The following is a 14,771-nucleotide window of genomic DNA, read 5'->3' as shown; positions in this document are numbered from 1 at the left end:
CAAGTCTAAACATTCATAATGACGTCATCACTGCAGCACATGCTTACTCTAGCTATCCCGATGCAGGTTTAAACTTGTTCGATAGAGCTATACCTTGACATAAGAGGAGGCCTTAACAGCTTATGTATAGCCGCTATTGTTTAAAGATAGCTGCTGTGAAGAAAAAGCACGTCGAATTTTTCAAATTACCTGCTACCACATTTCAAAGGTATGAGGTTTAGTGCTGTAAAGATACCTGCACGATGCAAAGCTAACTTTCTTCATCAGAGCAGCCACCATCTTGTGTGAGCACCTCTAGGCCGTATCATAAGCAGCTGTGTATAGTCACCGTCTTGTCGCTGCTACCTCCCGCAAGCACCCCTAGGGCGTCTCATAAGAGTAGCAGCCATCTTGTGCAAGCGCTCTTAAGCTGTCTCATAAGAAGCTATGTATAGTCACCATCTTGTAGAAATAGATAGCTGCCAATGCCAAAGGGCCTAAGTAAGGATCGAACCGTCGATCTCATCATTAGACTATGTTTTTTTCATGTTCCTGATACTGCAAACCTAGGTATCAGGTAGAAAAATTTTATCCGTTTTCGAGATATTTAACATTTTGCATTTAAGCCCCAAATTTAATGAATCGAACCTGCACGGCACGTTATACTCTCTACCATAGCTAGACCTGATCATGTTACGAAGACTTACTTCAATACAAGCTAAAACAGAGTGAATGCCAAAGGGCCTAAGTAGGAACCGAACCGTTGATCTCATCATTAGACTATGTTTTACTTGATCCTCGTACTGCGAACCTAGGTATTGGGCGGAAAATTTTTTGTCCGTTTTGCTCTACGATGCACTGCTTTCGAGATATATAACATTTTGCATTTAAGCCCTAAATTTAATGAATCGAACTAGCACGACACGTTAGTCTCTAAGCTAAGAGCAGCAGCCATCTTGCGCAAGCACCCTTAAGGCGTCTCATAAGGAGACGTGTATAGCCGCCATCTTGTGTCCGCCATCTTGCGCAAGTATCCTTAGGGCGTCTCTAGCCATCTTGTGCAAGGACCCTTAAGCCGCCTCATAAGAGCAACCGCCATCTTGCACAAGCATCACTAGGGCGTCTCATAAGGAGCCTTGTATAACCACCATCTTGCGCAAGCATCCCAAGGGCGTCTCATAAGAACCTGTGTATAGCAGCCATCTTGCGTAAGCACCCTTAAGGAGTCATGTATAGCCGCCATCTTATGCAATTAGCGTTGAGAGAGGACTGCTGTAGAATTTTTCTTTTTAAATTATCCACCACCACATTTCAAAGGTATCTAGCTAAAGATAGCAGCACTGCGTATGACAGGTGACGAATTTACATCTACTGCGATAAAGAGGGCAGCACGGTGCTCAAAGATGGCGGATGATAGCTGTCAAAAAAGCACGTAGCTATGTTTACCAAACAAGAGCATGTGGAATTTGCCGCCACCACATTTCAAACTAAAGAGGGCAGCACTATGCTCTGTTGATTAAAGATGGCGGATGGTAGCTGACAAAAAAGCACGTGAGTTTGTTTCCAAACAAGAGCACGTGGAATTTTTCAATTTGCCGCCACCACATTTCAAAGGTATCTAGCTAAAGATGGCAGCACGGTGCTCTCTTGATTAAAGATGGTAGATGATAGCTAACAGAACTTTTCAAATTGCCCGCTACTACATGCTTAAGGTAGTAGCCATAAAGAGGGCAGCACGGTGTTCTGTAGATTAAAGATGGCGGGTGATAGGTGATGAAATTGCCCGCATGATAGCAGCACGGTGCTCTGTTGATTAAAGATGGTGGATGACAGCTGTCAGAAAAGCACATAGCTTTGTTTCCAAACAAGAGCACGTGGAATTTGCCGCCACCACATTTCAACTAAAGATGGCAGCACGGTGCTCTCTTGATTAAAGATGGTGGATGATAGCTAACAGAACTTTTCAAATTGCCCGCTACTACATGCTTAAGGTAGTAGCCATAAAGAGGGCAGCACGGTGTTCTGTGGATTAAAGATGGCGGATGACAGGTGATGAAATTGCCCGCATGATAGCAGCACGGTGCTCTGTTGATTAAAGATGGCGGATGACAGCTGCACATGGCTTTGTTTCCAAACAAGAGCACGTAGAATTTACCGCCACCACGTTTCAAACTAAAGAGGGCAGCACTGTGCTCTATAGATTAAAGATGGCAGATGACAGCTGTCAAAAAAGCACGTGAGTTTGTTTTCAAACAAGAGCACGTGGAATTTTTCAATTTGCCGCCACCACATAGAGGGCAGCACTGTTCTCTCTGGATTAAAGATGGCTGCTTGTCGAAAAGCATTTTTCAAATTATCCGCCACCACATTTCAAAGGTAAGTAGCTAAAGAGGGCAGCACTGTGCTCTATAGATTAAAGATGGTGGATGACAGCTATCAAAAAAGCACGTGGCTGTCAAAAAGCACGTGGATTTGTTTATCTCGAGCTAGTGAGGTTAAGTTGGTAGCACTAAGGTTTAGGCCCGTCAAGATGGCAGCACTGCCGATGACAGGTGACGCAAGAGGGCAGCACAGTGCTCTGTGGTTTAAAGATGGCGGATGACAGCTGTCAAAAAAGCACGTGGCTGTCAAAAAGCACGTGGCTTTGTTTATCTCGCGCTAGTTAGGTTAAGTTGGTACTACTGAGGTTTAGGCCCGTCAAGATGGCAGTACTGGGGTTAGCGATGCGTTGTTGTCGATGACAGCTGTCAAAAAGCACGTGGCTTTGTTTACAAATCTGTCGAAAAGCACGTGGCTGTCAAAAAAACACGTGGCTTTGTTTACCTCATGCTAGTTAGGTTAAGTTGGTACCACTAAGGTTTAGGCCCATCAAGATGGTAGTACTGAGGTTTGCGATGCGTTGTTGTTGATGAGAGCTGTCAAAAAGCACGTGGCTTTGTTTACAAATCTGTCAAAAAGCACGTGGCTGTCAAAAAAACACGTGGCTTTGTTTACCTCATGCTAGTTAGGTTAAGTTGGTACCACTAAGGTTTAGGCCCGTCAAGATGGTAGTACTGAGGTTTGCGATGCGTTGTTGTTGATGAGAGCTGTCAAAAAGCACGTGGCTTTGTTTACAAATCTGTCAAAAAGCACGTGGCTGTCAAAAAGCACGTGGCTTTGTTTACCTCGCGCTAGTTAGGTTAAGTTGGCACTACTGAGGTTTAGGCCCGTCAAGATGGCAGTACTGAGGTTTGCGATGCGTTGTTGTCTGTCAAAAAGCATGTGGCTTTGTTTACAAATTCAAATTTCCCGCGGGAGGTGGAGGAGGCATCTGGGAGGCCTCTGGCTGAGGTGGAGGTGGAGGTGGCCACTGGGAGGCCTCTGGCTGAGGTGGAGGTGGAGGTGGCCACTGGGAGGCCTCTGGCTGAGGTGGAGGTGGAGGTGGCCACTGGGAGCCTGAGGTGGAGGTGGCGGCAGAACCCGTATATTATACTACTGCTATGTTACACACTTCTCAACACAGGCGCTGGCATACAACCAAAGCTAAGTAAATACAGCTTTTATAATGACTGAAATAAGACCGTAAATAGTACGCTGCACTATTTTCCGCTCTGGCTCTAACATGGCAATATGATTCCTTTTTCACACCATTGGAGGGGAAATACCGCACTCCCATAGAAATCAATGCCCTGACTCTATAAATCAGAACGTTCCGTTTTCTAATTCTATTAAGTTTAGTCGACTTTTACTAAAACTAATTAACAGAATCAATTTATTCTTTCAAGTGTTCCTTTCCCGGAAATCGGTTACTGAAGATGCCCTAACAAAATCGGATGAAAGCACTACAACGACAAAAATTGTTCATTATCAAAGCGGACAGTTATTATTTATTTATTTATTTATTTATTTATTTATTTATTTATTTATTTATTTATTTATTTATTTATTTATTTATTTATTTCATCTGTTTTGTATGTCAACGAGCAGAGCTCACATTAAGGGGCAAAACAGAAACAAAAGTGTCGTATAAATGCCATCGAATGTTTGAAGATAGATGTGATACAAAGGAATTTTGTAAAAGTAGGACTATTAGGCAATACCGTATGGTCGATTAGAGGAGCATGGGGAATTTCTAAAACGCAATTATTATCAATGGAACATGGTAAATAAAAATGTAAACAGCCTACGGGATTGGTTTAAAGCAATTGCTGAAGAATTTGGAAACAGTTATATACCTTTAAAATTGGTAAGTAATGGTAAGGACCCATTATATTATAACGGGGAGAGAAATATATTAAGGAGGTGCAGATTAGAAAGGAGTAGAGTTAGGAATCGTTGCGGACATAAGGAGAGATTAAAAGAAATTACTAGCGGATTGAATTTATCAAAAACGTCACATAAGGATAAGTTGACGCCAAACATAATGGGCAGCCGTATTAATTCTAGCGATCAGTGGAAGGATATGTACACATACTTTACAGCAGAAACAGGTTCTATGAAGGACGTTCTTGGGATCATTAATGAGCGTGGGGTCTGTGTGTATGTGAGGACTTACAAAAGACTGAATTATTCAGTCAGCAGTATGTAAAGTTATTTGGATGCAAGGATAATGTCCAGATAGAGGAGATGACTAATACTGGCGAATTACTCAAATTTAGCTTTGAAAATATATGCATTTACGAAAAGATACAAGAGTTGAAAGCTAGACAGGCAGCTGGTATTGATAAGATTCTGAGGATATACTAAACGAAATGGGTTGGGATACAGTGCCATACCTGAGATACGTATTTGATTACGATTTTCATGAAGGAGCGATACCTAATGAGTGGAGAGTTGCAATAGTGTAGCACTGGTGTGCAAGGGAAATAGTGATAAACATAAAGCAGATAATTACAGGCCAGTCAGATTGACATGTATTGTTTGTAATCTCTGGGAAATGATTCTTTCTGTTATTAGACACGTCTTCAAAATTACTATCTGATTTGAAAGAAGACGTTTTGGGTTTAGGGAAGGCCATTGGAGTGAGACTCAACATGTAGGATTCCAGCAAGATATAGGAAATATAGATTTAAATTTACAAGTATTGATATTTCAGTGAAAAAGTGTTTGGTGACAACGGACTTAGCATCGGCAGTCTGGATAAGTAGGTAAGTTTTTCTTTATATTAATACTCCTAAATTTATTTTTGTCATTAGTAGTTCATGTTATCGCTAAAATCTCTATCACCGATAAGTTTACTCAACTTAAGTAATACTGTACATATATAAGCATGTTTTAAGTTATTTGATAGAATCTGAGGTTGTTCTTGTAGAACGAAACATATCATTCATTGTATAATAGTGTGTATTTTTACAGGTATGTTTATAGTGTTATAATTTATATTGTAATTGCAGTGTGTTTGACAGACTGAAAAGTTTTTGTTACATTTAACTAAGTCGACACTGAAAAATATGGCTTCATTCGTAAACAAACAAAGAATGGACATCAGACAATGGTACGATGGTAGACAGGATGAATATCCAGGTTGTAAGTTTCAGCAAGAGAAAAATTCCTCTCATTTTAAATTACTGTGTTGATGGGGCTATAGAACCTCACGGGGATCTCTCTATCTACCTAGGATCTTCACTGGGGTAGTCATAATAATGAAAATATAAAGAAATGTTATATACCTCTTCACTTGCTTATGAGGGTATTTAGGAACTGTAGTAAGAATGTAAAAAAGAGGGCGTATAAGTCTCTGATAAAACCTGATTAAACGGCTACTTTGGTACGAGAACTGGAAAAGATCCAAAGGAAAGTAGGACGATTTGTTCTGGGTGAATTACGGCAAAAGAGCCGTGTTACGAAAATGTTGCAAAATTTAGGCTGAGAAGACTTGGGAGTAAGGAGACGAGCTGCTAGACTAAATGGTATGTTCCGAAATGTCATTGAAGAGATGGTATGGAGTGAGATTTGTAGACGAATAAACTTGAGTGGAGCATTTTAGTGTAGGAAAGATCGTAATATGTAGATAAAGACGGAATCATAAAGGACAAATTGGTGCAAACATTCATTTATAGGACGATGAGTAATGGACTGGAATAATTTATCAAGGAAAATGTCCGATAAATTTCCAATTTCTACAGTATGAAAAAATGTAAGAAAAAGCCAGCTAAACAACTGATTTGGAATTTGCCATCTGTGCGACAGCCCTAAATACAGATCATCGATGATTTATTGATGATCCACTGAAGATAACACGCATCATTCACACAATATACAGTATTAACTATAACTGGATAACACTGACAACGGTTTCTAAATTAATCTGAACGATGTATACTCCTGATGTCCATTCTGCCCATGTCATTACCAACACGTGATAACCATCAAACTCTTATATAGGTTAAGTTATGCTGTCAAAAATATGTTTGCATCTCAATGCATATTCTAGCCTCAATCTCCAATTCACCCCCCCCCCCTCCTCCGATTCTAGCTAGACTCGCATGTTAACCAAGCTCGCTAGGGGTTCAAGGAAATGAATATCGGAGAAAGACAGCGCTAGAAACAAGCAAACAAAAAATAATTAATAGGCTCAAATTTAAATAGGCTGTTGGGATGAAAGGGGTAGCGTGGGTGGGGAGAAGGAAAGTGGAGGGGCGGTGGTGGAGGAAATGAGAGTTTCAACCCTTTCGCAGCTACATCCATCAACCCCTAACACAAGTTAATCATTCCTAATAATGTTTAAAGGGAGAGAGAGGGAGAAAGCGAGATAGAGGCAGCGAGAAAGGGCTCATTTGCATAAGCAATATGACAAAGTTTTTTTTGTCTGTGTGTGTTATAGAGTATATATATAGAAAGGCACACCCGTAACTGTGCTTTGACTATTGCAAAATACTTGGCTCCCCCTTCCACCGTTTGCAGGAGCTTAATTTCCTGCTAAATTACTACTTTAAGCGCAGAGGGAGAGAGAACACAGTTGGTGGGAGTAGGGAACATTCAGATTGTTTGAATGCCTGGCAGAACCTAATAAGGAACCTTAGAACACATTTTGAACGTATTTCATTTAACAGCTCGAATTAATGTGAAATATAACATCCATTTTGTGGCGAAGTGGTTAGTACAATAAAGTTTTATATCTTAAACCCTCTGCGAATTTCGGTCACATTGACTATCACTAATCAATTTGTTTATATATAAATGAAGAACAGTCACCATTCTGAACGACAGACAGAAGAACAGATTTAAGAACACGTTTCCTCCTACTAAGTAACTGACCCAACATTGCGTGAAATCTTATCACAAATCACATCCACATCAGTGAAACTGTAGTTTCTCGGATTTGTGGAGGCTCCAGTGAATTAGAATTCTGATTTTTTAAAATTAATTTGAAATTTAATATTAGAATTTCTTTAATTATAGCGTGACTATAATTCGCCTAGTACAGCCTTTGCAAGGCAGGCTCTTTGACGAGAACGGATGGCGCCTGCCGTAGCCAATATAATAAACTGCGTGTCAGTATGGTGGAGAATAGTTGTGCCGTGTGTGTGTTGGAGAAATGTTGGGGGCAGTACGAAAACCCAATTCTCAGACCCGCGGAATTAACCGTTCTGGATTTAATCCCACGACCCGACCGAGAATCGAAAAGGGGATCCCAAGAATCAAATCCAAGACGCTGGCCAGTCATCTATGTGGCCGGACGATATCAATATAAAACCTTTATATTTATTTTAATATTATATATAAATTAATTGCCTTCAATTATTTAGGGCTTGTAAAGTCTGAAATAATACGACGGGAAGGCTGAAACGATGTTTGATACTTAAATATAGGCTTTTCAGATCCTAATTCCAAATGTTTCCTTTAAAATTGGAGAGAAGACAGTGTCGCCCATTGAAGTATTTTTAACTGGATTCCGTTGCCACACGTTGCGTAATATCTTTCGAACGTATCAACGAGAAATACTCACGCGTTATAAGGAGTAACTCTAATAATTCATAGTCAGTTGTAGGAAACTGCAGTACCGTAGTTTATAGCACGTCCATTTCTGTCTTCTGCCTGTTAAACGCTGCTTTACACATAGCGAGCACTCGTGCGTGGGTCCAAGATAATTGGCTGGAATGTGGAGATTCTTCACCTTCATAACTTTGGTTTACAGGCCACGCAATGAAATGTCATTCTCCAAAGTCGGATCTCTGATAGTCATAATTCAACCTGCTTCTTACATAGACGGGTTGGATGTTTTGGAACATCGTCAAGCGAAAGCGTTACCCTATAGAGCGCTCCACACTGGACTACTTTATATGAAAGTGTTTGATTTTGTAATTTCCTCGTCCGTGGACCAATCTAGTGGATTCAGAAAATCCACCTGTTCGGAGAGTGGGATATTTGGAATGAACGTACCGAGTATGGTCATTTCAACTCTTTCGTCCCAGAATATGCAGTAGATATTAGATAATTCGTATGCAAAATATGCGAAAGTACCAATGATACGTGTTAAATTCAACATGGCTTAAATTCGTTACATTTTTAACTCATCGCAAGGTACTTTCGTGTCGGCAGTTTAATTAACAACTATTTCGGGAGATTAATTTCGTGCAAAGTTAAGTCCTTCCCGAGCGTCAAAGACACGAAGTTTGGTAACACTCATGGTAACGCATCATGAAATACTAGAAGAGGCGGAAGATTTCTGTAACAATTTCTATCGCTAAGAAATTTACATCACACATCCTCACTCACCCATCCACCAATCCATCCACGCACATCTACAGTGTGTTTCAGGAGCCCCTTCTAATATCGTTTGCTGCAGCCCAACTAACGTGCACATGGTTATAGGGGTGCTATTCGTTTGCAGGTGAACTATATGGTACTAATGTCCAATGAGCACAATTTGCAAAAGATTCTGAACCCTACCTAAATGACATGTTATCCGTTCGCAAAACATGACGCCTTGAAATCATGTAGTGTTTTGTGGGGTGGGGTGTCAACTGGCTCATTCAATTAGAACTATTTACTAAGGAATATACTTCATATTCGGTAAGCAAGAATATCTTACATTCGTACATTGTGGGCCTACCGACCAGTTGGTAAGGTGTTGCGACAACCACACAGACTTCTGTCTCCACGCGGAATACGGTCTCAGAAGGAAACAAAAAGGCCAGCAAAATTAGTATTCCCAGAAATATTGACAAGTTGGAAAGAGAACGGAAGGGCTATTTCCAAACCCAACCTGGAAATACGTTGCCCAGGGCTATCCGATCTACTGAAAGAAGGGAGCAGGTCATGCAAGATTCTTGGAAATGATGTGATGGAAAATCCCAGGCTGGAGACGTGTTTGAAGTTTGCAGTTGGTAGAAATAACAATTAGATGAGATTTCAAACTCCCGCTTAGCTATGGACCAATAGTAAAATTCGCAGGGGAGAAGCAGTCAAGTCAACAATGTGTTAGAGGAAGGGGTATAAAATGTAACTTCGCTGATTAAGTTTATAAAGGAAAACTGAATACAGATTCGTATTCAGGCAAATTTTAGAAACATGACCAAGTATTAAAAGTTATTAATTAATGAAGATTTACTGACATATTTCTTAGAAATTCATGACGCTATTCGCTGCTTGGTTGAAGGCAAGACACGCGAAAAATGGCACCAATGTACCCACCAAGTATACAGGAGCAAAAATAGTTATTGTTATAATTACCAACGATCAATTTGACATACAGGCGAGAATCATATAATCAAATTAGTTGACCCAATGTTCAAGCCACCGGCAGGTCTGCATGTAGTGAAATGGGGAAATTGGAACTGCTCATTCTAACATGACCTCTTGCGAACTCGGAGAGGGGATGAGATTCACATAAATACCCGTTCAGGCAACTGATAAGACATTTGGAAAAAGTTCGTCTATCAGTTACGACGTTCAAATACGTGTAATCATAACAGTTGTAAAAATTTGGTCGAGCGATCACGATGCCAGAGCGTGTAACAAATACACTTGTAAGAGTTTGTTAGAGCGGTCACTACGGTCTCTTAGGGTCGTGATCCAGTACGTGTAAAGATATTTGGTAAAAGGTTGTCGAGCTGTAACTACGTTCAAATACGTGTATCACACTCTTTGAAAGTAAAATTTATTGTGTTAAGAGCGAGGAAAGGCGATTTTGGAACCATGAAGTTTCGCCTGTAGACTTTCAGATATGGGAGATACCTTGTCGATCTAGCAGATGTTGACATTACTAAAGTGCCGCGTTCGGACAAACGAGTGCGCGACGGGCCGATAAGGTGATCGCGATATATCACCGGTTCCTAAAATGCCGGGAGGAACAAAGAATGAATGTGTAAATTAAGCGGGTCACATAGAAGGCCGGAGGTGTAAATTGTTATGTAAAATAGCTCTGAGTGTAAATTGTCAAAATGTTAAATGTTTAATAAGTGAAAACGTGTAAACTTCAAAAAAGCACTGGATTACTACATCAAGCTAACATGATGCAGGGCTAAGCCCGAAAAGGCCATCAGACTCTTCGTCCGGCATAGCAAACAACAAGCAAAGATGAGTAGCAATTCCAATTTATTTATGAATATTTGTTAGTGTTAGAGGGGGGGGGGAGAATCATATCATTTAACATAGTAAGTTGAACGTCACGCAAGCCGCTTCACGGCTGGTATAATTCAGATAGTTAGACAAAGGGACAAATTGATATGTAAATAATTGTACAAAGAACTCCTTTTATTCTTGTGTAATTTAGCAGAGTAGATTAGAGTTGTTTTTTTGTTTCTAAGTGCTTGATGTGTACATTATTAATTATGAAGGAGCATGATGCACTTAAAGATAAATTAGGATTCTAGAAGTGCTCCAAATGTATTTGTCTGACTAGGTCAGTTTCTCGTAAAATTTTGTAAATTTTGAATAAGGCGCGGGCCTGATTTTATAGAATAATTGCAAGTTAAATTTAAATGTGGAGATAGCATGTGACAGGTGGAAGTCTTTAATTGAAGCAGTAAATTTGATTTTATATTAATTGTTGATTTAAAGTTTTGGATTCAATAATAATCGAAATAATTTGTTTAGAAGCGGTTGAGGCACTTTTATATGATGGTCACGCTGCTGTATGTTGAAGGCCTAGAGTGGGTTAAGCCTATTTTTTATTTTGGACGTCGAGTGAGACAAAAATCTGGTATGAGATAAAATTGAGTCGTACTGGTGTTGATGATAAAATAGATGAATCCCGAGGCCTACGTCGATTTACATGCCCATTCCGGTGTTATGAGTGGCAGAAGAGTCCACGCACCGAGGATTAATAAATAAATTATTTTGAAGAGTTCCAGTGGAATAAATGGACTTTAAATGAGAAGTAAAGAATAATTTAGCACTCGCAGGGACTGGATGGAGATTCCCAGCCACGAGGTATCATGGGATTTGGGATTTGTCTTGGGAAAACAGTATGTCCCAATAAATTAATAACAGTACGAAATGAAGTAAGGTTGCGTTTGGAATACCGTTATTGTGTCCCGACCGATGTGAAAACGGATCTTGGTTGTTCATGTGGGATTTAATATATGTGACTAAATTGCAAATATTGGAAATTAAATATAAAATTAATAATACTACTATTCCAAGTCAACCGTGAAGTAACTGATTTCTTAGTGCCAAACGAGACCGGAACCGTAAAGGGTTATGCATTAAAAACAATAATAATTAACTGCCGTGAAACAAGTGAAATTAATTTATCATGTAATCATTTCAAGTAGCATAAGAAGCATTTACCATATTATTTCTGAGCATAATAATAAAATGGTGAAAATGGAAAATCGATGATGATTAATTGTTACGATAATGATGATCTTCACTAATGATAATAATAAAATAATAATAATAACGACAATAATAACAATAATAATAACAAAAAATAAATAATTTGTATTATGGATTAATTCGGATGATGATGTTGACAGTGAATAGGGAAGTCAGCTGGCGAAATGACGTAATAATGTCCAGATGATGTAAATAGTAAGCTAAGTTTATGATGTGATGGCAAATCCCTACATATGGATGTTTAGGTTAGAGTCCCTAAGATGTTTTCTTTCCGCTAACAGTAGCATATCGTGGGTAGGAATCCGGGATGGTATTGTAAAATCTCGGGTTGGTCTCATCTCGGAAAAGGTGAAGGCGACGACATATTATGTGATCGCGCTCACCTTTCCAACAGGTGAGGGTCTTGACTACATGATGTCGTGGTGTAATCACGATGGTCGTGGTTTCATTCCTCGGCAATCAACGGTTCAACCACCCAAGTTGATGGGTGGTTCTACAGTGTCACATTGATTTATGTAACATCTCAGGAATGATTTGCCAAAATAATAGGCAAATATGGATTTACAATATCAAAACTATTGGTGTAAAATTTCAGGAATGATTTGCCAAATAAGGGGCAAATAAGGATTAACAAATTTTGTATCTGTTCCAGTTACCTTTAAATAAAATGCTCCTTAAGCATTTGCAAGGAAACAATTCCGAGTTCTTGTCCTTGTAGAATATTAAACCCTTGGTGACCGTTTAAAACATCCGTCCCCTTTCCCAGCACGGAGCCTTCAATTTGATCTGTTCAATGTATTTTTTTATGATGGGCCTTAAAGTTAATAATTTGGGTGTCCCATTCAACCCTGTAGTACTAATAGGATGGCGCCTGTATATAATTGGAGGTTCCGTATCTTCAAAAAATGTTTGTTGTTTATTTTTTGCGTAAGATTCGAACTGTAACACCCCTGAGATAAATGCTGGTTGGGACTCATGCTTTGAGCGGGTGCAGTTGCAACGCCCTATTACCATGTAACTATGTTAATGTGCCGTGCCTCGTGACCGGGTGTAATGAAGAGGTGGATCAATGCATAAATCTAGGTAACAGTGCACCGTCTTAAATATCTAACCGTATGGTGTATGTACACTTCCCTCGTCGTACTACCAGCATGTTTCCAGCAGTGTGGCGTAGCAGATGTGGTTTGGCATTCGCCTAGCAATCGACGGAATGTGTCAGCGGCGGTTCGAATATTTTTGTATCGGTATGATGTTTGAATACGTAAACACAGGAACGCGTTTGCCACATTCAAACAGTAGAATGACGCTGTAATTTTTATTTTTGCTATTTGTTTTACGTCGGACCGACACAGATAGGTCTTACGGCGACGATAGGATAGGAAAGGCCTAGCAAGTGAAAGGAAGCGGCCGTGGCCTTAATTAAGGTACAGCCCCGGCATTTGCCTGCTGTGAAAATGGGAAACCACGGAAAACCATCTTCAGGGCTGCTGACAGTGGGGCTCGAACCCAGTATCTCCCGATTACTGGATACTTGCCGCACTTAAGCGACTGCAGCTAGCGAGCTCGGTACGCTGTTATCCATCTTGGTATGGAAACTTGGGGGATCGCCTGATTGGACCTTATTTCTTTGACGGCTATTGGACGGGTCCACGCTACTTGTACTTTTTGCGTCAGGAACTCCCAACGCCGCTGAGGATGTGCCCTTGCACGACCGTTTAACGACGTGGCTGCAACAGGATGGAGCTCCACCACATTCGGCTTTGCTCGTTCTTAACCATCTGAAAGAGGACCTGCCAGGGAAACAGATAGGACGAGAAGGCCCTGCTTTTTGGTCCACCAGATTACCGGATTTAACGCCGTTAGACTTCTTCTTGTGAAGACATTTGCAGAACATCATTTACACTCAAGCGCCGGAAAACTCCGTCCAGCTCCGGCAAATCATCACGGACGCCTGCCGAGCAATTACACCTGGAATGCTTCAGAGCGCAAGACGATCTATTGGGCACCGGGCCCGAATGTGCATAAACCAAAACGGTCATCACTTCGAGCATTTGCTGCGATAAAACATTGTCAGGGCAGTTGTGTTCCTATTATTTCCGGTCAGTATGTGACCGGCCTGCGAACTAATCGGCCCCTCTTAGGGCCAAAAACACATTCATTCACACACAATTTGCATGAAAGCGGGTATTGAACTTACATTGGCCGGGCCATTTTGCCATGCGGTTAGGGGCGCGCAGCTGTGAGCTTGCGTCCGGTAGATAGTGGCTTCAAACCCCACTGTTGGCAGTCCTGAAGAAGGATTTCCGTGGTTTCCCATTTTCACACCAGGCAAATTCTGGGGATGTGTCTTAATTAAGGCCACGGCCACTTCTTCCCCACTCCTAGATCTTTCTTATCCCATCGTCGCCATAAAACCTCTCTGTGTCGGTGCGGCATAAGGCAAGTTGTTTGAAAGTTGAACTAACATTGCGTGCGGTACGTATTAAATAAATATTTCTAAACTTTGTAATCTTCGCCCCGGACTCGAACCTTTCACCTGATATGCAAGCCCGCTGCGCCAAGCCTTTACCAGCTATACTACGGTTCCGTACGGCATACTGGGCAGCTTATAGGAAGTATTAGCTATACTGCGGTCACAATATCAATTTAGGGTTTCGCCAGCGTGTCAGGTTCATATGATCTACAAGGCACACGGCGTGTTTAATACGAGTATAACATTTGGCGCCCTATCATGGTCAGGCGTAAATACCAAGGTATCCGGTAGTGTTGTCTGAGCATACCGGTAGGGCAGATGTTTTCAGGTCGAAATAAATATTGTGGGCTGCATAAAAACTACATTGGGAGGGGCGGCTGAATCACGCTGTATATGGTTCATGTCCGACTGTTTGGCTGGATGGTAAGTGATAGGGCCTTCGGTTCAGAGGTTCCCGTGTTCGATTTCCGGCCGGGGCGTGGATTGCAATCACGTTGGATAAATTCTTCTGGCTCGGAGACTGGATATTTGTATTTGGCCAACACTAACCCCCTCA

This window comes from Anabrus simplex, chromosome 2, assembly GCF_040414725.1.
Source record: "Anabrus simplex isolate iqAnaSimp1 chromosome 2, ASM4041472v1, whole genome shotgun sequence".
NCBI classification, from domain to species: Eukaryota; Metazoa; Arthropoda; class Insecta; order Orthoptera; family Tettigoniidae; genus Anabrus; species Anabrus simplex.
The sequence above is the reverse complement of the archived record's forward strand: the minus strand, read 5'-3'. Positions refer to the sequence as shown.